The sequence below is a fragment of the Pelophylax lessonae genome (genome assembly GCF_965119305.1).
Source record: "Pelophylax lessonae genome assembly, chromosome: 2".
NCBI lineage: Eukaryota > Metazoa > Chordata > Amphibia > Anura > Ranidae > Pelophylax > Pelophylax lessonae.
In genome coordinates, this window is record NC_138769.1 from 173672817 (window position 1) to 173696743 (window position 23927).

At 44.3% G+C, this 23927-nt stretch overlaps 1 protein-coding gene across 1 annotated transcript in view; it reads left to right on the plus strand.

Moving 5' to 3' along the window:
* SH3KBP1 (SH3 domain containing kinase binding protein 1) overlaps positions 1–23927 on the plus strand; it is a 568203-nt gene that overhangs the window by 279351 nt on the left and 264925 nt on the right. The gene's annotated exons all lie outside the window — the stretch shown is intronic.

A 23927-nucleotide genomic window follows, 5' to 3' on the forward strand; every position in this document is an offset into this window, starting at 1 on the left:
TGGTACAAGCAGCCACCATTTTGGTTGATTTTAGCAACAGCATTAACCTAGGTAGACCGTATCAAAATCTTAGTAGAAATCTGGTATTGCAAATTTTATAAGTATGCAAGGCTCGCTGCAGCATTAATTTTTAACAAAAAGTGCAGTCACCCTTTTGAGTGTAAATGTACACTGATCCATCGTCTCTAGTCCTTTTGTGCTAAACTACACTAAACTAAAAATAGCTTAAGCTCTGTCAGATTGGATGGAGAGCATCTGTGAACAGCAATTTTCAAGTCTTACCACAGATTCTCAATTGGATTTAGGTCTGGACTTTGACTGGGCCATTCTAACACGTGAATATGCTTTGATCTAAACCATGGGTGTCCAACCTTTTGGCTTCTCTGGGCCACAATGAGTGTAGAGAAATTTTCTCGGGCCGCATTTAAAATATATACTAGTTAAGGTATATAAGTAATAAAATGCTGCCGCGCCCCCAGCACTAATTTAACACAACTAGAGGATGATAAAATGAAATGTAATCAGAATACAGAGGTTGACTTCTTCTGAGATATAATAAAGGAACACTCTAACCACCATGACCACTTCAATGATTTGAAGTGGTCATGGTGGTAGGAGTCAGAAACACTGTGCATGCTCGCCCCCCCCCCCCCTCCCCTCCCCTCCCCTCCCCTCCGAGGCAGCCTCTGCCTATAGTTGGAAGCTGCTGTGGCCGTGCCCCCGACCCGACTTCCTTCCTCTCCAGCAAAAAAAAAAAATTGTCAGGGGGCAGTGGGCCGCATTGCCTGCGGTTCTGGGCCGCAGGTTGGACATGCCTGATCTAAACCATTCCATTGTAGCTCTGGCTGTATGTTTAGGGTTTTTGACCCAGAAGGTGAATCTCTGCCCCAGTCTCAAGTCTTTTGCAGACTCAAACAGGTTTTCCTCTAAGATTGTCCTGTATTTGGCTCCATCCACCTTCCCATCAACTCTGACCAGCTTCCTTGCCCCGATGTTGCCAACACCATGTTTAACCGCGGGGATGGTGTGTTCAGGGTCATGTGCAGTGCTAGTTTTCCGCCACACATAGTGTTTTGCTTTTAAAAAGTTACATTTTGGTCTCATCTGACCAGAGCACCTTTTTCCACGTTTTCTATGTCCCCCACATGGCTTCTCGCAAACTGCAAACTGGACTTCTAATGTCTTTCTTTCAACAAAGGCTTTTTTCTTGCCACTCTTCCATAAAGGCCAGATTTGTGAAGTGCATGAATAAAACTTGTCCTGTGGACAGATTCCCCCGCCTGAGCTGTGGATCCCTGCAGTTCCTTCAGAGTTACCACGGCCTATTGGCTGCTTCTCTGATTAATGCTCTCCTTGCCTGGCCGGTCAGTTTTGGTGGGCGGGCATGTCTTGGTAGGTTTGCAGTTATTCCATACTCTTTCCATTTTCGGATGATGGATTGAACAGTGCTCCGTGAGCTTGGGATATTTTTTTATAACCTAACCCTGCTTTAAACTTCTCCACAACTTTATCCCTGACCTGTCTGGTGTGTTCCTTGGCCTTCATGATGCGGTTTGTTCACTAAGGTTCTCTAACAAATCTCTGAGGGCTTCAAAGAAACCGCTTTATTTACAGTGGGTACGGAAAATATTCAGACCCCCTTAAATTTTTCACTCTTTGTTATATTGCAGCCATTGGCTAAAATCATTTAAGTTCATTCTTCTTCCTCATGAATGTACACATAGCACCCCATACTGACAGAAAAACACAGAATTGTTGACATTGTTGCAGATTTATTAAAAAAGAAAAACTGAAATATCACATGGTCCTAAGTATTCAGACCCTTTGCTGTGACACTCCTATATTTAACTCAGGTGCTTTCCATTTCTTCTGATCATCCTTGAGATGGTTCTACACCTTCATTTGAGTCCAGCTGTGTTTGATTATACTGATTGGACTTGATTAGGAAATCCACACACCTGTCTATATAAGACCTTCCAGATCACAATGCATGTCGGAGCAAATGAGAATCATGAGGTCAAAGGAACTGCCTGAAGAGCTCAGAGACAGAATTGTGGCAAGGCACAGATCTGGCCAAGGTTACAAAAAGATTTCTGCTGCACTTAAGGTTCCTAAGAGCACTCATGGAGTTTGCTAAAAAACACCTGAATGACTCCAAGATGGTGAAAAATAAGATTCTCTGGTCTGATGAGACCAAAATAGAACTTTTTGGCCTTAATTCTAAGCGGTATGTGTGGAGAAAACCAGGCACTGCTCATCACCTGTCCAATACAGTCCCAACAGTGAAGCATGGTGGTGGCAGCATCATGCTGTGGGGGTGTTTTTCAGCTGCAGGGACAGGACGACTGGTTGCAATCGAGGGAAAGATGAATGCGGCCAAGTACAGGGATATCCTGGACAAAAACCTTCTCCAGAGTGCTCTGGACCTAAGACTGGGCCGAAGGTTTACCTTCCAACAAGACAATGACCCTAAGCACACAGCTAAAATAACAAAGGAGTGGCTTCACAACAACTCCGTGACTGTTCTTGAATGTCCCAGCCAGAGCCCTGACTTAAACCCAATTGAGCATCTCTGGAGAGACCTAAAAATGGCTGTCCACCAACGTTTACCATCCAACCTGACAGAACTGGAGAGGATCTGCAAGGAGGAATGGCAGAGGATCCCCAAATCCAGGTGTAAAAGACTTGTTGCATCTTTCCCAAAAAAAACTCCTGGCTGTATTAGATCAAAAGGGGGCTTCTACTAAATACTGAGCAAAGGGTCTGAATACTTAGGACCATGTGATATCTCAGTTTTTCTTTTTTAATAAATCTGCAACAATGTCAACAATTCTGTGTTTTTCTGTCAGTATGGGGTGCTATGTGTACATTCATGAGGAAGAAGAATGAACTTAAATGATTTTAGCAAATGGCTGCAATATAACAAAGAGTGAAAAATTTAAGGGGGTCTGAATACTTTCCGTACCCACTGTATACTGAGATTAAATTACACACTGGTGGACTCTATTTACTAATTTGGTGACTTCTGAAGACAATTGGTTCCAATAGATTTTAGTTAGGAGTATCAGAGTAAAGGAGGCTGAATACAAATGCACGCCACACTTTTTATTTTTATTTGTAAAAAATTTGGAAAAACATTTATCATTTTCCTTACACTTCACAATTATGTGTCACTTTGTGTTGGCCTATCCCATAAAACGCCAATAAAATACATTTACGTTTTTGGTTGTAAAATTACAAAATGTGTAAAATTTCAAGGGGTATGAACACTTTTCCTGTGCACTGTATACTGGTTGCCTAATAGAGTTAGCCTGGAGACTAGTTGTTTCTTATTGGTTTATAAATATATATTCACATAGTAGAGGAGGCCTATGTGCTTTGTTGCTTTTGAGAAAAGTTTTCCTTTCTATGACTTTGTTTTGTAATGTTAATTGTGCACTGTGGGTGTATATTGAGTGAAGTGCCATTACTATTTTTAATATGAAGTGTGTGGTATATGTAGGCGTTCACGTGGCGCTTGTGTTGTGCAACCCACATGGAGACTTTTCAAGCTTGTAACGAAGTAATGCGATTGCAATAATTAGGTTCAAACTAGCTTATTTTAAACTCCCGCCACCTACAGATACTGGAAGGTTTCAGAGGTCTGGTAGTTAATATATTCAGATGTTTTTTCTCCTTTGTATGTAGTAACTTCCCACCCCGATATAAAATAGAGAAAGCATTGGGAGAAGTCAACTATTAAGAAACTTTCCAAAGTGACAGTCAGAAAACCTTCCAGTCATCATCTTTTATAGAGGCTTGTCGACTATAACCATTATGTCCCAACTTTAAAGTGGAACTCTACTTCTGTGGAAAAGTACAACTTTCACAACTGTCCAATTAATTTTTTTTGTATTTCAAGATTTTTGGAAACATCATTCCAGGACCTTACCTGCCTCTACAGATATTGAGATGTGCTATTGATGTAGCTTCCTCAAACTGAGTGCCAAGGAGAAAGATCTCACTGCTGATTAAACGATCAGTCTTAGTGTTTTAATAAGAGAAACCTTGTAACCCTAGCTTCGCTGTAGCTGGATTTCCTGTATATCAACAAAGATGAAAGGTTACTGTGAATAACCTTAAAGTGGTTGTAAACCCTTACATATACCCAGTAAAGTGACTGGCCTCAGGTGTACCTGTGCCTGTTTATCTGCAATCTTCTCTTCTCTACAGCCATTCAAGGTCCAAAATTTATAAAGCTTGTCTCAGGGTTCAGGAAAAAAAGAGAGCTGAAGTTACACTCTGCAGAGCTCAGTGAGGAAAACTCTGAGAGCTGATTGGAGGGAAGGGACACACCCCCATTCACACAGCATACAGGGACATAGATGAGGCTGTCGATCACAGGCTGGGTACTAGAAGTCGCTCCCCTGTCATCTTTTTATCTTGGTGTCCAGGAAAAGCTATCGCAAATGCACAGTAACAAAACACTAGACAGAAATGACACTTGGTGCTCTTAAGACAAATACAGTATCTCACAAAAGTGAGTACACCCTTCACATTTTTGTAAATATTTTTATTAGGACTTTCCATGTGACAACACTGAAGAAATGACACTTTGTTACAATGTAAAGTAGTGATTGTACAGCTTGTAAATTTGCTGTCCCCTGAAAATAACTCAATGCACAGCCATTAATGTCTAAACCGCTGGCAACAAAAGTGAGTACACCCCTAGGTGAAAATGTCCCAATTGGACTCGGAGTGTCTATTTTGTGTGGCCACCATTATTTTTCAGCACTGCCTTAACCACTTTACCACCGGAGGATTTTCCTGCTAAAAGACCAGGGGTTATTTTGCGATTTTTTACTGCGTGACTTTAACGGACAATCGCGCGGTCGTGCGACGCTGTACCTAAACGAATTTCACGTCCTTTTTTTCCCACAAACAGAGCTTTCTTTTGGTGGTATTTGATCACCTGTGCGATTTTTTGATCACGCGCTATAAACAAAAAAAGAGCGTAATTTTTGCAAAAACAACAATATTTTTCACTTTTTTTTATATGAAATTCCCCCAAAAAAAAATGTAAAAATCAAAATTTTTTAAAATTTTCAGCCAATTTGTTTTACGCTACCTATGTTTGGTAAAAAAAATCGCAAAAAGCGTATTTTGATTGGTTTGCGCAAAAGTTATCGCGTTTACTAACAAAGGGAAAGATTTTTGTCATTTTTGGTGTTTTTTTTTTTAACGAGTAATGGCGGCGATCTGCGATTTTTTTTTTGCGGTACTGCGACATTGCGGCGGACAGATCGGACCCTTGACTGACATTTTTGACACTTTTGGGGGTACCAGTGACATTACTGCAGTAATCAGTGCTATATATATGCACTGTTACTGCAAAAATGACACTGGCAGGGAAGGGGTTAACAGTATTGGACAGGGAGAGGTTAAGTGTGTCCTAGGGGCGTGATTCTAACTGTGCAGGGACAGGTCTACTAGTGTAAAAACAAAGATCAACAGTTCTACATAGTAGAACTGTTTGATCTTCACTTTTACACAGGGAGAACTGACAGGTGGCTTGTTTACACAAGCCGCTCTGTCTTTCTCCCGCTGTAGCGGCGATCGTAGTGTGACCGGCGGACATCGGGTCTGCCAGTCACACTCCCGCACTCCTCCGTGAACGAGCCTCGGCGGGCGCGCGCCTCGGCGGGCGCGCGCCCGCCCGCTATTGGCTCTGGAAGGAGTGACAGGCGAGCGACGTAGACCTACGTCACTCTGCCTGGCCGGGGCCGACTGCCGCAGTAAATATACTGTGCGCAGTCGGCAAGCGGTTAAACATCTTGGGCATGGAGTTCACCAGCGTTTCACAGGTTGCCACTGGAGTCCTCTTCCACTCCTCCATGACGACATCACAGAGCTGGTGGATGTTGGAGACCTTGGGCCCCTCCACCCTCCATTTGAGGATGCCCCACAGATGCGCAATAAGGTTTAGGTCTGGAGCCATGCTTGGCCAGTCCATCACCTTTATCCTCAGCTTATTTAGCAAGGCAGTGGTCATCTTGGAGGTTTGTTTGGGGTCGTGATGCTTTAGTATGTCACAGTACATGTTGGCATTCATGGTTTCCCCAATGCACTGTAGCTCCCCAGTGCCCGCAGCAGTCATGCAGCCCCAGACCATGACACTGTCACAGCCAGCCATGAAATGAAAAGTCCCATGGCAGGTAAAAAAAACCTCTTACATATGTATTTAGCTGTTTAGGTGGAGTTCAGCTTCAGGATGACTGAAAAGTGGAGCCCTAAAGCAGTTGGTGCCCGTCTTTTAAATATTTGGAGGTTCAGTGGAAGATTAGACACATTTATACATAATCTAAAAAATCCTTTTATGGTTATTATAGAGAAGAAGCCAGGATTAATTCCTAATAATGTTAGACTGATCTAACTGATGTTAGACTGAAATACCAAGAGCGTGAAATAACAAACAAAATTCTTGCTTTTTGACATCTACATCCTTAGAACTTGGAATATAATTATGTAATATCTCAGGCACTGGCTGGCCTTCTGTGGCTGGCGATACACTTGCCAGTGCCTGACAATCATCATTGATGAACAGTTTACATCTACAGCAGCTGAAAGTAGCAAAATGCATTTACATATTTTCATTTGAGAGGCTTTTCTTGCCTTAGCCTTTGTCTGCCCTTTTCTATTGTTCACTTCATCTAAAAAGGGTTATGACAGCAAGTTAAAAAGCTCTCAGAAAAAGAACATACTTGACATTTAAAAGCAGACTGAGTGCGGTGCTTGCTCAGAATTTAAATTGTATCGTTATTATTATTAGGTGTACAGTAAGGACCTATTCACGCCGGGGTAATCAGTCCATTTATTTGAAAGAATCAAAAAATGTACTTGCTGCATTTAGTGCATTACTGTTCATTGCGGCAGCTGTGTTGCGGGAAGTGTGTCATTCAGAATCAATTCATGCTAAACAAACACCATATTAAAGTCAAAATAAATGGCACCACAGCTCACCAATGCACAAAACGGGCATTCCCGCATCGTAAGCAAGCGTTAATGCAATGAAATGGCGTGAATGATCCTGGATGCAGTGAATGGGCTACTTTGCATCCCAAGACACGGTACCTATACGCACTTCTTTACCATCCACCACTGCAGAGACGTTTACTTAACTCTCTGCCACTATATTATTCTGCACTTCTGTTTTCATCCTATTTAGTAACCAATTTGAGTAAAAGACAGTGCTGGACTGGTGCCGCTTGAGGCTGCCTAGGGGAAAGTTACTGTGTGGAGAGTATAGATGGAATTTCTTTCAATGGGTTGTATTTCAATTGTAAGTGGTAGGTGATAGACTCCGTTGGGGTTTAGGGCTGCTACCTTTCTGATAACAACAATGGAGGCGTTACCGCAGGGAACACTTGGGTGATTGAAATTGAGTGCCCGATGTCCAAAGAAAAGTCTCACTTGATGATGAATTTTATAGTTGTTGAAGATAAAAGTAAACAAGTAGAGCAAACACGTTTTGAGGGAATCACTTCCCCTTCTTCAGGGCTGTATTTCGTGGAAGATGGTTAGACTCGGAGAGGAATAAATGTATTCAATCAGCGGCTCTGCGATATGCCGGTGTTGTGAAGCAGACCACAAGAGGGAGATGTTGGTGTCTAGAATTTCAAAGTTTGACAGCCAACGCGTTGGCTCAACTTGTTTACTTTTATCTTTAATAAACAACTATAAGGCCTCTTTCACACGGCCGCTCTTTTTTTTTCCTCTGCTCCTGCACTTTTTTTTTTTTTTTTTCACGGACACGGATGACACTTGTGTCATCCGCTCTGTATGTCCGCATATCATCCCATCCGTTTGCGGATGAAATACGGACATAATATATGTCTATGGGGATTGCGGATGACACCGCTGACATCCGATTTTGCATCCGTTCCGTTTTTTTAAACGGAAGAAAAATAGGGTTTTGTTCTGTTCCAAAAAATGGAACAGAACTGAAATTACGCAAATCGGATGTCAGCGGATGGTCATCTGCTGACATCCGCAATCCCATTGACATGCATTATGTCCGTATATCACCCGCAAACGGATGGGGTGATAGACGGACATACGGAGCGGCCGCGTGAAAGAGGCCATAAATTCATCAAGTGACACTTTTTTTTTTTGGACATCGGACTCTCCTCTCTAATCACCCAAGTATTTATTATCAGGACACATTTTGCTAGTATAGGGGCCACCTGGGCCTTTGACCGGATTCTGCTTTCCTTTCCACATTCTTAGATTAACTGCAGTAGTGTCCTGGAAGACACCTGAGCTTCCTATACAGGGGTTTATAGGAGGTTGATATAAAGACAGATTTGGGCACCCAAGATAGCTGTATTTTTTATATTCTTTTTTAACTGGTTTTTATGCTTTATAGCCTGTAGCATACATTTGGAAAGCACAGAGATATGTTAAAACAGGCTGCAAATGTACAGTGGATTTGTATGAACTAAAGATAGATAAATATGCTTTCATACTGAAGAAAAGTTGGATTGCTTTCTGGATAGCAGTTCTAGTTGACATTCCAATTCCCTGTAGTTGTTCTTTAAATCTAATTCTTCCTTTGGATCAGTTGTCAATGACAAGGGCAGAATACATACAAGACATACTTTAAGAGAGTTCCACTGTTTTTGTCTTTTTCTTTTTTTTCTGCTATATTATCCCTCCCCCCCCCCCCCCCATTACCAACAACAAAAAAATCATCAATGGCAATTCACTATTTTTTTTCTTTATGATCTGTGAACCATAAGACTAAATACTGTAACTCTTCAGCACTCATGAATATTTATAACCGTGTAGATATCGGACGTGCGAAAACATAGGAAGCTGAAACACACAGTTGGCATAACACGTTTGTTTATACATGATGTTTGCACGTTTCATTAAGAACTACACCCAAAATAGTTTTTTCTACTTAAATGCTGCGGGGCAAAGATTTTCCGTTAAGTCTTAAAGCAATTTGTAAAGGTGTCCCCATAGCACAAAGCAGGTAAATATAACATATTTGTTATTTTTAATTAAAAAAAAAAAGAGAGACTTTGCAATTACCGTATTTTTCGCTCCATAAGACGCACTCCCCCCCCCCCCCAAAAAAAATGGGGGGAAATGTATGTGCGTCTTATGGAGCAAAATCTGACTAAATCCCTACATGTTGGGAACTGGGCAGTATCCCCAAGGCTTCAGAAAGACCAGGAATTGTCAGGTACAATTGTTTCAAAGAAAACAATAAATCATGCACTCAACCACCATGGCCTGTATGCAAGTTCACCATGCAAGACTCCATTGCTGAAGAAAAAGCATGTTGTAGCTCATTTAAAGTTTGCTGCACAACATTTGGACAGGCCTGTGAAATACCTGGGAGCATAAAGTCTGGTCAGATAAGACCAAAATGTAACTCTTTGGATGCCATAATACACACCATGTTTGGAGGTAAAATGGCACTGCAAATCACCGCAAAAACACCATACCAACAGTGAAGTTTGGGGGTGGGAACATCATGGTGTGGGGCTGTTTTTCAGCATACAGTACTGGCAAACTTCACATTATTGAAGGAAGGATGGATGGAAAAATGTACCAAGACATTATTGATAAAAATCAGCTACCATCTACCAGGATGATGAAGATAAAACGAGGGTGGACATTTCAGCAAGACAATGATCCCAAACACCAAGCCAAGAAAACTCTCAATTGGTTTCAAAGAAATGAAATAAAGCTGTCAGAATGGCCCAGCCAATCACCTGACTTGAATCTAATTTGAATTCCTTGGAATTTGAAGACTGTGTGGAAGAATGGGCCAAAATCACACCTGAGCAATGCATGCGACTACAGGAGGCGTCTTGAAGCTGTCATTACCCACAAAGGATCTTGCACAAAGTACTAAACACATTTCAGTTAGCGTGTTCTTTTTCCCTGTGTCATTCCATTTTATTACACATAACTTCATTTCTGAATGTATTTGTTTTGGTTTCTTTGTATGTATGGATTGCATGGGTTGTTACCGACATGTGGTAAAAATAATTTAAGGTCAATAGCACCTTTAGAAATATATTTAACCTAGAAAAATTGTGACGTGTTCAAAACCTATTTTACCCACTGTGTGTATCGATATACAGGCGGTCTCCGAGTTGCAAACATCTGACTTACAAACTACTCCTACTCACAAACAGAGAGAGACAACCGGAAGTGAGTAGAAATCTCCCCCTAGGAAGTGAACTTCACTCCTCTAAGATTTATCATAGGAAAAAGGTGTCTCCACTGAAGCTTTCTTACCGATCCTGGTTTCCACAACAACCCAAAATTCTCAAAATCCAATTGTCATTGGGACAGAAAGTGAGGGGAAATCTTCCTGAACAGGGGCACAGAAAGCAAAATAAATGTTACAGGGGCGTTAACCCTTCCCTAGGCTATCCAAAAAACATAAAAAAATTACACTCCTAAGTCAAAATGTCCAAACTGGGCCCAAAGTGTCAATATTTTGTGTGGCCACCATTATTTCCAGCACTGCCTTAACCCTCTTAGGCATGGAATTCACCAGAGCTTCACAGGTTGCCACTGGAATCCTCTTCCACTCTAGTGGCTAGAGACCTTGCGCTCCTCTACCTTCCATTTGAGGATGCCCCACAGATGCTCAATAGGGTTTAGGTCTGGAGACATGCTTGGGCAGTCCATCACCCTTACCCTCAGCTTCTTCAGAAAGGCAGTGGTTGTCTTGGAGGTGTGTTTGGGGTCGTTATCATGTTGAAGTACTGCCCTGCAGCCCAGTCCTGAAGGGAGGGGATTATGCTCTGCTTCCATATGTCAAAGTACATGTTGGCATTCATGGTTCCCTCAATGAGCTGTAGCTCCCCAGTGCCGGCAGCACTCATGCAGCCCCAGACCATGACACCATGCTTGAATTTAGGCAGGACACACTTATCTTTGTGCTCCTCACCTGGTTGCCGCCACACACGCTTGACACATCTGAACCAAATACGTTTATCCTTATCTTTAATCAGACCACAGGACATGGGTTCCAATAATCCATGTCCTTAGTCTGCTTGTCTTCAGCAAACTGTTTGCGGGCTTTCTTTTGCATTTTCTTGAGGCTTCCTTCTGGGATGACAGCCATGCAGACCAAGTTGATGCAGTGTGCGGTGTATGGTCTGAGCACTGACAGGCTGATCCCCCACCCCTTCAACCTCTGCAGAAATGCTGGCAGCACTCATACGTCTATTTTCCAAAGACAACCTCTGGATATGACGCTGAGCACGTGCACTCAACTTCTTTGGTCGACGATGGCAAGGCCTGTTCATGAGGTGCCATGTTGAACTTCCAGTGACCAGTATGAGAAAGTGAGAGTGATAACACCAAATTTAACACACCTGCTCCCCACTCACATCTGAGACCTAGTAGTACTAACGAGTCACATGACACCCGGGAGGGAAAATGGCTTAATAGGCCCAAGTTGGGCATTTTCAATTAGGGGTGTACTCACTTTTTTTGCCAGCAGTTTAGACATTAATAGCTATGTGTTGAGTTATTTTGAGGAGACAGCAAATGTATACTGTTACACAAGCTGTACACTCACTACTTTACATTGTAGCAAAGTGTAATTTCTTCAGTGTTGTCACATAAAAAGATATAATAAAATATTTACAAAATGTGAGGGGTGTACTCACTTTTGTGAGATACTATATGTATGTATGTATGAGTGTATGTATGAGTGTATACTGTGGGAGGGGGCTGCTGGAGCCAGAGGTTTTTTGGGGTGAAGGCATGCTTTAACTACTTGCCGAAGGCCCAACGCATATATACTGCGGTAGGCTAGCTCAGCTGACCGTTCTTCTCTCTGAAATGATCATTTCACAAGCCCATTCCCCCACAGTTAGTAAACACTCCCCTAGGCTCACAATTTAACACTTTAATCACCCATAGGTTACCCCTTCCTTGCCAGTGTCATTATTACAGTAACAGTGCATATTTTTAGCACTGATTACTGTAGTAATGTCACTGGTCCCCCCCAAAAGTGTCAAAAATGTCAGTTATGTGTCCGATTTTGTCCACTGCAATGTCACAGTCCCTCTAAAAATTGCAGATCGCTGCCATTACTAGTAAAAAATAAATAAAAATTACATAAATCTTTCCTCTAGTTTGTAGATGTGATAACTTTTGCGCAAACCAATCTAAATACGCTTATTACGATTTTTTTTTTGTACCATAAACATGTAGCCGAATACAAATTGGCCTAAACGGTTAAAAAAAAAAATTAAAATTTTTATTTTTTTTTATTTTGGGGAATGTTATATAGCAGAAAGTGGAAAAAAAAAAATATATATATATATATATTTTTTTTTTTTTTCAGAGTTGTCACTCTTCTTTTGTTTATAGCGCCAAAAAAAAAAAAACGCACAGGTGATCAAAATACTACCAAAAGTAAGCTCTATTTGTGTGAAAAAAAGGACATAAATTTTATTAGGGTACAGCGTCGCACGACCGCGCAATTGTCCGTTTAAAGTAACGCAGTGCTGAATCGCAAAAAAAAAGCCTGGTCATTAAGGGGGCAAATCCTTCTGGTCCAGAACTGGTTAAAGAAACCTCTCCACTCACTTGATCCCGTGGAGTTGTAAAGACCAACTGAAGATCTCTGTAGCACATAAATGTATTTCTGATGGGTACACTGTACAATAGGTACACCTACTTATATTTATAAAGTGTAATCTATCTACAGAAATAACCTGAAATCTTTCTTCTGCATAGAAATGTGACCTAAATATGCACAGCTGTGTTCATATGTATAACAACATGTGGCACTCCACCTACAGATGAGTCACTGATGTTTCTGTTATCAGTTTTGATGTAAAAGTAATAATGATAGCTCAGATTTGATTATTAGCCCACACATATGTGTTTGACATTATGTGCTTATGTGTCAGAGCTTTTGAAGCTGTTATAAGATAGGAAATATAAATACAATTGTAAGTTTTACTATTTTGACTTTTAGATTTAAATGGTCTCCAATGGATATTTTAAGATTGCATTGATACAGTCAATTTTTTTTAGGAATATAGTATCCACATGAGTTCTGAGCTGCGCCCTGTTGTGTTGGTCATTCATACAACATTTGCAGAGAGCAGACCTCACTGGCTGCAGTAGAGCGCCATTGGAAGATACTGCTACTAAGTGTCGGGGTATTACAATAACTGTCTTCTTCTAGTTCTCTCTTCTAGTTTTCAAGTTTGTGTCTGTTGGGGGGGGGGGGGGGGGACCAAGTACAGTGGATCTTCCTCTCGCTATGCAGGCAATGGATAATTCGTATACAGTATATGAAAGTGAATGACATCAGCCTACATTTACTGGCGAAACCACCAGAAGGTGTGGCAAATGCCAGAGTTAACAGTTGAAGGACTCTCAGTTCAGGCCTGAAAATAGTTTCCTTGGCTGCAAGTCTTGTATTCTAGTTTCCTATATAACATATAGTGACTTAGTGTACAGTAACCTCTAGCAATCAACCAGTATCCAGAATACGTTAGTCTACCCACTCCAAGGCTCCAGTTGGTTACAGTTGACAACACACAGTTGCTTTAAATGTTATTTTTTGTGAATTTTTTTAATTTTAGCATCAGCTGATAAGGCTAACAATAAGTTTTACTGTTAACATTTTTGGAATCAAGTAAAGCATATCTATGGTCAAAACCTAAAATCATATATTCATTTTCACATTGTGTTTCAATTATTTCTAGCCTCCTCCTAATCTGATCAACCTTAAAATTTGTAAACTTACTTTGTGACGATCCACACACATTTCGGTCATGAATTTTGTGGCACACATTCAGTATGCCCTGTGAGTGGGCACTGCTGTGTCACACATATTCTACAGAGCCATGCCCTCTGAACTACGGGGATGCTAGGAGGAAGAGTTTCAGGAGGTGGAGCCAGTGCAGGAATCACTGTTTGCAGGCAACAAGATACCATGGGGCAGGGGCGGACTGATCATTCGGGCACTCGGGCATTGCCCGAGGGCCCGGCGTCAGAGGGGGGCCCCATGAGAGGGTCAGTCCATCCGTCCCTGGACGGGAAGTGGCCACTGCATACCTCCTGTCACAAGGGACAGCTGGCGAGAGAGCTGCAGAGTGCAGAAAAGTTTTTGCAGAGCCTCGTGTGCAGCAGGTCAGTCAGTGTGTGTGTACTATCACACACAGCGCTGCCAAAGGGAGGGGGAGGGGGCACACGGGACATCTGCAGCCCGGTGTCCCACTCGCAGCTATCATCCTCCTGTAAGACACCTCTCTCCCCACTGGCAGCCCGCACATCTTACTGAGCATCCCCCGCCCCCTTCGGATGTAAACAGACAGAAGGAACCCGGGAGGAGGAAGATTTCACTGCCAGAGCCGCGCTGAGGATCTGAGGTCTGTGTATAGTTATAGATACAGTGGAGGGGGGGTCACGGTAACCAGAAAGGGGGGAAGGGCAAGTAGCACACATGATGGAGTGATGGGGGGGGCTAGAGGATATGTATTGGGGGTGCTTTGGGAGGAGAGAGTACTTCTGCTAGTGGGGGGAGGGGTGTCATCTCTCCTTCCAAAGCACCCCCAATACATATCCTCTTACCCCCCTCTCCCCCAAATCAAAAGATGCTGCATCCCTCTGTGCCCTCCTCCCTCAGTGTCCCTCTGTGCCCTCCTCCCTCAGCGTCCCTCTGTGCCCTCCTCCCTCAGCGTCCCTCTGTGCCCTCCTCCCTCAGCGTCCCTCTGTGCCCTCCTCCCTCAGCGTCCCTCTGTGCCCTCCTCCCTCAGCGTCCCTCTGTGCCCTCCTCCCTCAGCGTCCCTCTGTGCCCTCCTCCCTCAGTGTCCCTCTGTGCCCTCCTCCCTCAGTGTCCCTCTGTGCCAGCGTCCCTCTGTGCCCTCCTCCCTCAGTGTCCCTCTGTGCCCTCCTCCCTCAGCGTCCCTCTGTGCCCTCCTCCCTCAGCGTCCCTCTGTGCCCTCCTCCCTCAGCGTCCCTCTGTGCCCTCCTCCCTCAGCGTTCCTCTGTGCCCTCCTCCCTCAGCGTCCCTCTGTGCCCTCCTCCCTCAGTGTCCCTCTGTGCCCTCCTCCCTCAGCGTCCCTCTGTGCCCTCCTCCCTCAGCGTCCCTCTGTGCCCTCCTCCCTCAGTGTCCCTCTGTGCCCTCCTCCCTCAGTGTCCCTCTGTGCCCTCCTCCCTCAGCGTCCCTCTGTGCCCTCCTCCCTCAGCGTCCCTCTGTGCCCTCCTCCCTCAGTGTCCCTCTGTGCCCTCCTCCCTCAGTGTCCCTCTGTGCCCTCCTCCCTCAGTGTCCCTCTGTGCCAGCGTCCCTCTGTGCCCTCCTCCCTCAGCGTCCCTCTGTGCCCTCCTCCCACAGCGTCCCTCTGTGCCCTCCTCCCTCAGCGTCCCTCTGTGCCCTCCTCCCACAGCGTCCCTCTGTGCCCTCCTCCCACAGCGTCCCTCTGTGCCCTCCTCCCTCAGCGTCCCTCTGTGCCCTCCTCCCTCAGCATCCCTCTGTGCCCTCCTCCCTCAGCGTCCCTCTGTGCCCTCCTCCCTCAGTGTCCCTCTGTGCCCTCCTCCCTCAGCGTCCCTCTGTGCCCTCCTCCCTCAGCGTCCCTCTGTGCCCTCCTCCCTCAGTGTCCCTCTGTGCCCTCCTCCCTCAGCGTCCCTCTGTGCCCTCCTCCCTCAGCGTCCCTCTGTGCCCTCCTCCCTCAGCGTCCCTCTGTGCCCTCCTCCCTCAGCGTCCCTCTGTGCCCTCCTCCCACAGCGTCCCTCTGTGCCCTCCTCCCACAGCGTCCCTCTGTGCCCTCCTCCCTCAGCGTCCCTCTGTGCCCTCCTCCCTCAGCGTCCCTCTGTGCCCTCCTCCCTCAGCGTCCCTCTGTGCCCTCCTCCCTCAGCGTCCCTCTGTGCCCTCCTCCCTCAGCGTCCCTCTGTGCCCTCCTCCCTCAGCGTCCCTCTGTGCCCTCCTCCCTCAGTGTCCCTCTGTGCCCTCCTCCCTCAGTGTCCCTCTGTGCCCTCCTCCCTCAGCGTCCCTCTGTGCCCTCCTCCCTCAGCGTCCCTCTGTGCCCTCCTCCCTCAGCGTCCCTCTGTGCCCTCCTCCCTCAGCGTCCCTCTGTGCCCTCCTCCCACAGCGTCCCTCTGTGCCCTCCTCCCTCAGCGTCCCTCTGTGCCCTCCTCCCTCAGCGTCCTTCTCTGCCCTCCTCCCTCAGCGTCCCTCTGTGCCCTCCTCCCACGGCGTCCCCCTCTGCGTCCCTCTGTGCCCTCCTCCCTCAGCGTCCCTCTGTGCCCTCCTCCCTCAGCGTCCCTCTATGCCCTCCTCCCTCAGCGTCCCTCTGTGCCCTCCTCCCTCAGCGTCCCTCTGTGCCCTCCTCCCACAGCGTCCCTCTGTGCCCTCCTCCCACGGCGTCCCCCCTCTGCGTCCCTCTGTGCCCTCCTCCCACAGCGTCCCTCTGTGCCCTCCTCCCACAGCGTCCCTCTGTGCCCTCCTCCCACGGCGTCCCCCCTCTGCGTCCCTCTGTGCCCTCCTCCCACAGCGTCCCTCTGTGCCCTCCTCCCACGGCGTCCCCCCTCTGCGTCCCTCTGTGCCCTCCTCCCACAGCGTCCCTCTGTGCCCTCCTCCCACAGCGTCCCTCTCTGCCCTCCTCCTACGGCGTTATGTGTACACTGCGGCTTTTCCCATAATACTGACATCTGTATACTTTGGTGGGGACAATGCTGCTTACATTGGTGGTCAGTGGGAAGAATGTCCCTTACATTGGTGGTCAGTGGGAAGAATGCTCCTTACATTGGTGGTCAGTGGGAAGAATGTCCCTTACATTGGTGGTCAGTGGGAAGAATGTCCCTTACATTGGTGGTCAGTGGGAAGAATGCTCCTTACATTGGTGGTCAGTGGGAAGAATGTCCCTTACATTGGTGGTCAGTGTGAAGAATGTCCCTTACATTGGTGGTCAGTGGGAAGAATGTCCCTTACATTGGTGATCAGTGGGAAGAATGTCCCTTACATTGGTGATCAGTGAGAAGAATGTCCCTTCCATTGGTGATCAGTGGGAAGAATGTCCCTTGCATTGGTGGTCAGTGGGAAGAATGTCCCTTACATTGGTGGTCAGTGGGAAGAATGTCCCTTACATTGGTCATCAGTGGGAAGAATGTCCCTTACATTGGTGATCAGTGGAAGAATGTTCCTTACATTGGTGGTCAGTGGGAAGAATGCTCCTTACATTGGTGGTCAGTGGGAAGAATGTCCCTTACATTGGTGGTCAGTGGGAAGAATGTCCCTTACATTGGTGGTCAGTGGGAAGAATGCTCCTTACATTGGTGGTCAGTGGAAAGAATGTCCCTTACATTGGTGGTCAGTGGGAAGAATGTCCCTTACATTGGTGGTCAGTGGGAAGAATGCTCCTTACATTGGTGGTCAGTGGAAAGAATGCTCCTTACATTGGTGGTCAGTGGAAAGAATGCTCCTTACATTGGTGGTCAGTGGGAAGAATGCTCCTTACATTGGTGGTCAGTGGAAAGAATGTCCCTTACATCGGTGGTCAGTGGGAAGAATGTCCCTTCCATTGGTGATCAGTGGGAAGAATGTCCCTTCCATTGGTGATCAGTGGGAAGAATGTCCCTTCCATTGGTGGTGAGTAGGAAAAATGCTCCCTACAGTGGTGGTCTTTTTTATTTAACCGTTCAGCTAAGAAGACATTTGTTGCTCTTGTTATATTGTGTTAATTTATGAAAACCTTAATTCTGGAAATGTACCTTTGTTGCACTTTATTTAATGTATGTGACTAACACGTAATATGGACAGTGCAAGATGTAGGCGGGCTTTGTGTAGGTGTGGCTTGAGTGTGGACGGGGACACAGGGGGCCCCATGATCTCTTATTGCCCGGGGGCCCCATGAGTTGTCAGTCCGCCCCTGCCATGGGGTATCGAGTACTGTAAACAGCAGAGAAAAATTGAAAGGTTTTGTTCTGTTTCAAATGCCATTTTATGCATTGACATATCACCATAGACAGTTTTCCAGACAGTATGGTCACCTGCTGACTTGACACCATCCACAGGCAGCTTTATGTACAATAAGATACAGACATTAAATCCAATGCATTTTTAATTCCGATCATTCCAGTACAGAGAATGTTTTTCCAGTCTTTTGAAATGGAAGAAGTTAATGAAAACCGAAGAAACATAAAAGGTCTAGCTAGGAATAAATGAACTATCTCTAAACAGGAGGGAAGGACAGATGGAGACATCCAATCACATAAGTAAACAAGTTATAGTGGTCCTAAACCACTACAAGATGTTTTCTTTTTTTTTCAAATATATCTTTTATTTTTCCAAACACAAATAAGAATTTACAACAGTTCAAGAGAAAAGCAAGTAATACAGCACTGTCCAGTTATACAAAATTAACACTCCTACATACTTAAGAGGTCATTCCAGTCATGAACTGTATGTCTCTTCAGGGGGGTCTCTTAAATTATTAGATTTATATATCTCCCCACGATCTGTAGACGCCTCAAACATTAATGCGGTCTAGTAATTTGCTAGTCTCAACCGTATTACCCCGCTTGCGCACACAGACAAACTTTTTTTTTTTTTTTCCCTCTCTTCCCCCCATCCTGACGATGGGGGACCTTACCATCCTCTCTCTAAATGCCAGGGGTCTCAATATACCGGAAAAAAGAAGGATGCTACTTAATGATCTTAAGCGACTTAGGGTAGACGTTGCCTTTCTTCAAGAAACACATTTTAAAAGGGATAAAGCTCCTAAACTTACGAACAGTCTCTACAATACAGATTACCACTCTATGAATACTGAAGCTAAAACCAAGGGAGTAACCATTTTACTATCATCTAGAATATCTTGGATTTTGAAGGAGACTATGATGGACACAGAAGGACGATATCACTTTATTAAGGGGAAAGTAGCAGATACACTACTTACATTTGCAACAGTGTATGCACCAAACAAATGTCAGGCAGGGTTTTTTAAGCGAGTGTCTAAATTACTTTTGGAGTTTAAGGAAGGGCAGCTTATTCTAGGTGGAGACTTTAATGTACCATTACTCCCACGACTAGATACATCCACGGGCAGCTCAGCTATACTGCCAGCCGCAAATAAAAGTATTGCACAAACGTTTTTTAACGCCCAATGGATAGATGTATGGAGAGTATTACACCCCGCAGACCGGGATTACACATTCTTTTCAGCACCTCATAAGTCCTACTCAAGGATTGACTATTTCTTAATCCCGCATAGCCAGCTACATACGGTTAAATCGTCAACAATTGGGGATATAATATGGTCAGATCACGCGCCGGTACTTCTCACTTACTCTGTATCGGAATACGCTGCCTCTCGTCAAAGTTTCTGGAGACTGAACGAAGGCCTCCTACAGATTCCTGAAGTCTTGGCGGATATTTCGTTGGGCCTTCAAGAATACTTTCGTTTGAACGATTTGGAGGAATGTGAGATAAGGAACCTGTGGGAGGATTATAAATCGGTCTTGAGGGGGCTCTTTATTAAACGTGGGTCTAGACTTAAAAAAGAACGTGAGAAACAGTCAACACAGCTCTTAGATAAGCTTAGACATCTGGAAGCCCAATATAAACATTCTACGTCACAAAATCTGGAGTCTAAACTTATACAAGTTCGGCAGCAACTAGCGGATCTCCTTCTGTTCAGAGCCAAAGCTGCTCTGCAGAGAATTATTTTACAAGTCATGTGTCCACAGATAGCAGCCATCTTGGCCATGACGTATCCAATTTAGGGTGTGCCCCTATCCTCAATTGATCAATTGCATTTGGAAGGATTGGGAAACAGAGATTTCGGGCACAGGAGTTTTGTTAAAAAGATTTCTTTTATTCAACACAGAACTAAATATTTTAAAATCATAGAAAAATACAGGCAAATAATTGTGTATTAAGGACACAGTGAGACCACACAACAATGGTCTATGTTGTACAATATCTCAGTGCATAGAACTTATAAAAGTCGGTTTACATACAGTTCAAAGTACAAGATCATTAGTAGTCATATAATCCTTGGAAACGTATTGCTTGTTATCAGAAGAACCGCCGACGGACACCCAAGCAGTATGGTGCCGGTCAGCAGGGTCGACTGAAAATATAAGTTAACATTCACCATGTAATATATGACCTTTGCTCGACATGTTTCGCTTTCTTAGACAAAAAAGCTTCATCTGGAGCATATCATTTCTTTTGTCTGTACATATAGTAATCAGGCACATATCTCAATTTCCATAGAGAATTCTTTAACGAGGAGGACTGTGCGTTTTGGGAAACTCAAAAAGGCAATGTATAGTGACATAGTAGTGAGGGTAGTCACTCCATGTCTCATATCAAACTTAGGAAGGACCAGAGCCTCAATGTAGGGAGCATGTCTCCTCTGCTTGTATGTCGGCCCTTGCCACGCTGTTCCCAGCTTCCGCACAGTCCTCACCGGATGGGGAACCTCCACCATTAACTACATTCACTACTATGTCACTATACATTGCCTTTTTGAGTTTCCCAAAACGCACAGTCCTCCTCGTTAAAGAATTCTCTATGGAAATTGAGATATGTGCCTGATTACTATATGTACAGACAAAAGAAATGATATGCTCCAGATGAAGCTTTTTTGTCTAAGAAAGCGAAACATGTCGAGCAAAGGTCATATATTACATGGTGAATGTTAACTTATATTTTCAGTCGACCCTGCTGACCGGCACCATACTGCTTGGGTGTCCGTCGGCGGTTCTTCTGATAACAAGCAATACGTTTCCAAGGATTATATGACTACTAATGATCTTGTACTTTGAACTGTATGTAAACCGACTTTTATAAGTTCTATGCACTGAGATATTGTACAACATAGACCATTGTTGTGTGGTCTCACTGTGTCCTTAATACACAATTATTTGCCTGTATTTTTCTATGATTTTAAAATATTTAGTTCTGTGTTGAATAAAAGAAATCTTTTTAACAAAACTCCTGTGCCCGAAATCTCTGTTTCCCAATCCTTCCAAATGCTCTGCAGAGAAGCAGAGGTCGAGGATATGAACTTGGGGACAAATGTGGGGAGTTACTTGCACGTTCGGTAAAAGACCCAAATTTATCAACGTACGTCCCTAATATTGTCTCATCACAAGGGCAGAAATTAACCCCTCCTAAAAAAATAGTGCGAGAATTTGGTCGATTCTATGCGTCGCTATACTCATTGATAGATGTCCCGGCCTCTGACTCGGAGATGGAAGACTATCTTGTAAAATCAGAGAACAATTAGAAGAGCCTATTACCCTGACAGAGATTCAACAGACCATTAATACCATGAAGTTAAAAAAAGCTCCCGGCCCAGACTGGTACACGCTCCAATACTTTCAAGTTTTTTTTTCCCATTCTGGGTCCGTATCTGGTTAGACTCTTTAACTCGCCGAGAGAAAATCCTAATATGCTTAGAGACACCTTAGCGGCACATATAACTGTGATCCTGAAAGAGGGAAAAGATCCTACAAGCTGTGGAAGCTATAGACCTATCTCTTTACTTAATACGGATCTGAAAATTTTTTAAAAAATTTTAGCTACTCGATTGGCTCCACACCTTCTTGATCTAGTTCACCTCGACCAAGTGGGATTTGTCTCAGGCCGGGAGGCTAGGGACAATACCACCAAAATACTAAATTTGATCCACGTTGCGGATACCTCTCGAATATCAAGTGTCTTTATCAACACAGACGCAGAAAAAGCCTTTGATAGGGTAAACTGGCGATTTATGTTTTTGGTTCTTAAACATATAGGCTTGGGAGATAATATGCAACGTTGGATCACTAGTATTTACTCAAATCCCACTGCACAGGTCAAAGTGAATGGACTCTTATCTGATTCTTTCACTATCAATAACGGTACAAGACAAGGGTGCCCTCTATCTCCTCTTCTATTCGCTCTTACGTTGGAACCCTTTCTTTGTACGGTTCGGCAGAACCCAGACATACAGGGACTACAAGTGGGTGAGGGTCAGTATAAGATCTCTGCTTATGCTGATGACCTTATGTTTTCTCTGATAAATCCAACTATTTCGGTGCCGAATCTACTGCAGGAATTAACCAGATACGGATCCCTAACGAATTTCAAAATCAACTATAGTAAATCAGAGGCGATGGGAGTAGGGGTGAGTGCGTCTTTTTTGCGGATGCTACAGACAAACTTTTGTTTCCGATGGACTAATAGAGCCTTACGTTATCTTGGCACTTACATTCCACCATGCCTATCTAGGGTTTATGAGTTGAATTTTCCTCCTTTGATAACGGAGACACGCATACTCTTGGATAAATGGCACATGGGCCTCCACTCGTGGTTTGGCAGATGCAATCTGATAAAGATGAATATTTTGCCCAAACATATTTATCTGATAAGAGCTTTACCGGTTCGGTTACCTGCTCGATACTTTCATTTGATTCATGCTCTCTTTATCAAATTTGTTTGGGCAAAGAAAAAGCCCCGCTTGGCGCGGAAGCAATTAACTTGGCCAAAAAAGTGGGGTGGTCTAGCTCTCCAGGACATGCAAAAATACTTTCAGGCAGCTCACCTGAGTAGAGTGGTGGACTGGTGTAGACATCAGACACTTAAATTATGGACTAGCGTAGAACAAGCACAGACAAATATCCCCCTTAGAGGAGCACTTTGGTGCTACGCAGACTTACCTTCACAACTAAGACTACATCCTCTTATAGGTACTACGTTGCGCATAGGTCATCTGGTTAATGTGAGATACTCTATTATTCCCCCCAGTTCTCCACTGCTCCTGGTGATTGGAAATCCTCGATTTAAGCCTGGATTTTCATCCCCAGAACTAAGCGCGTTAGGTATAGCTGGGTGTGCTCGAGCTGAGCAATTTCTTGTAGCAGATAACTGGCCGACAGTAGGGACTCTGATGAATCAGGATGGTGACTTTAAGCTAACCTTTTGGTCGGCTTTACAACTTCACCATTTCTTGAGTACCCTGGCGAATCCGGCAGAATACTCAAGGAGTCTGTCTAAATTCGAAAGATACTGTCAAGAAGAAGGAGTGCTACTACATACCCTCTCCTTATTATACAACTTACTAATGTCACCACCAGATAATTCTTCTCTGACCTGGGTGACCAAATGGGCAAATGATCTAAACTGTACCTTCACAGCAGCACAAATACAGAATATGATCTCGCTGGTTTTTAAAACATCTATCTGTACTAAAACCCAGGAGACTAACTTTAAAGTGATGACTAGGTGGTATTATACACCTAATAAACTCCATAGGATATTTCCAGGTACACCAGCGAACTGTTGGAGATGTGGAGGAGAGGATGCAGGGATATTTCACATTTTTTGGTCCTGTCCGAAACTTTCGGGATACTGGACTGGGGTGAAATCCGTTATCCAAAAATTTATGGAATATACTATTCACGAAGACCCGGTTTTTTTTTTTGCTCCATCTGTCAGATATTCCCATACAGAGATATGAGAAGTCAGTGGTGCGACATTTGGTTAACGGGGCAAAGGCCTGTATCCCTGCTTTATGGAAAAGTCCATATCCCCCAACGATAAAGGACTGGCTACGTAGAGTAGAGGCTATTAATAAAATGGAAGACTTGGTGTTGACATCACAGTGTAAACGCGGACTGTATACCGAGACCTGGGAGACCTGGAATACCTTTATCTTGTCAGAGGAGGGAGCTAAGCTGATGCAGACATGAGCGGAGAGGGGAGAGGGACCCACAGGATGACTGCTGTGCAGGGGAAGAGAGGGAAATTTTTTTTTTTTTTTGGGGAGGACCTGGGGAGGGGGGTTCCCCCCTGTTCCCCTTGATCCTCCCCCCTTCCTTGGTACAAGATGTTTTCAAACATCAAATTATTAGTAGCCTGATGGAGTTCAATACAGCACTGAAGTAATACAAATAGG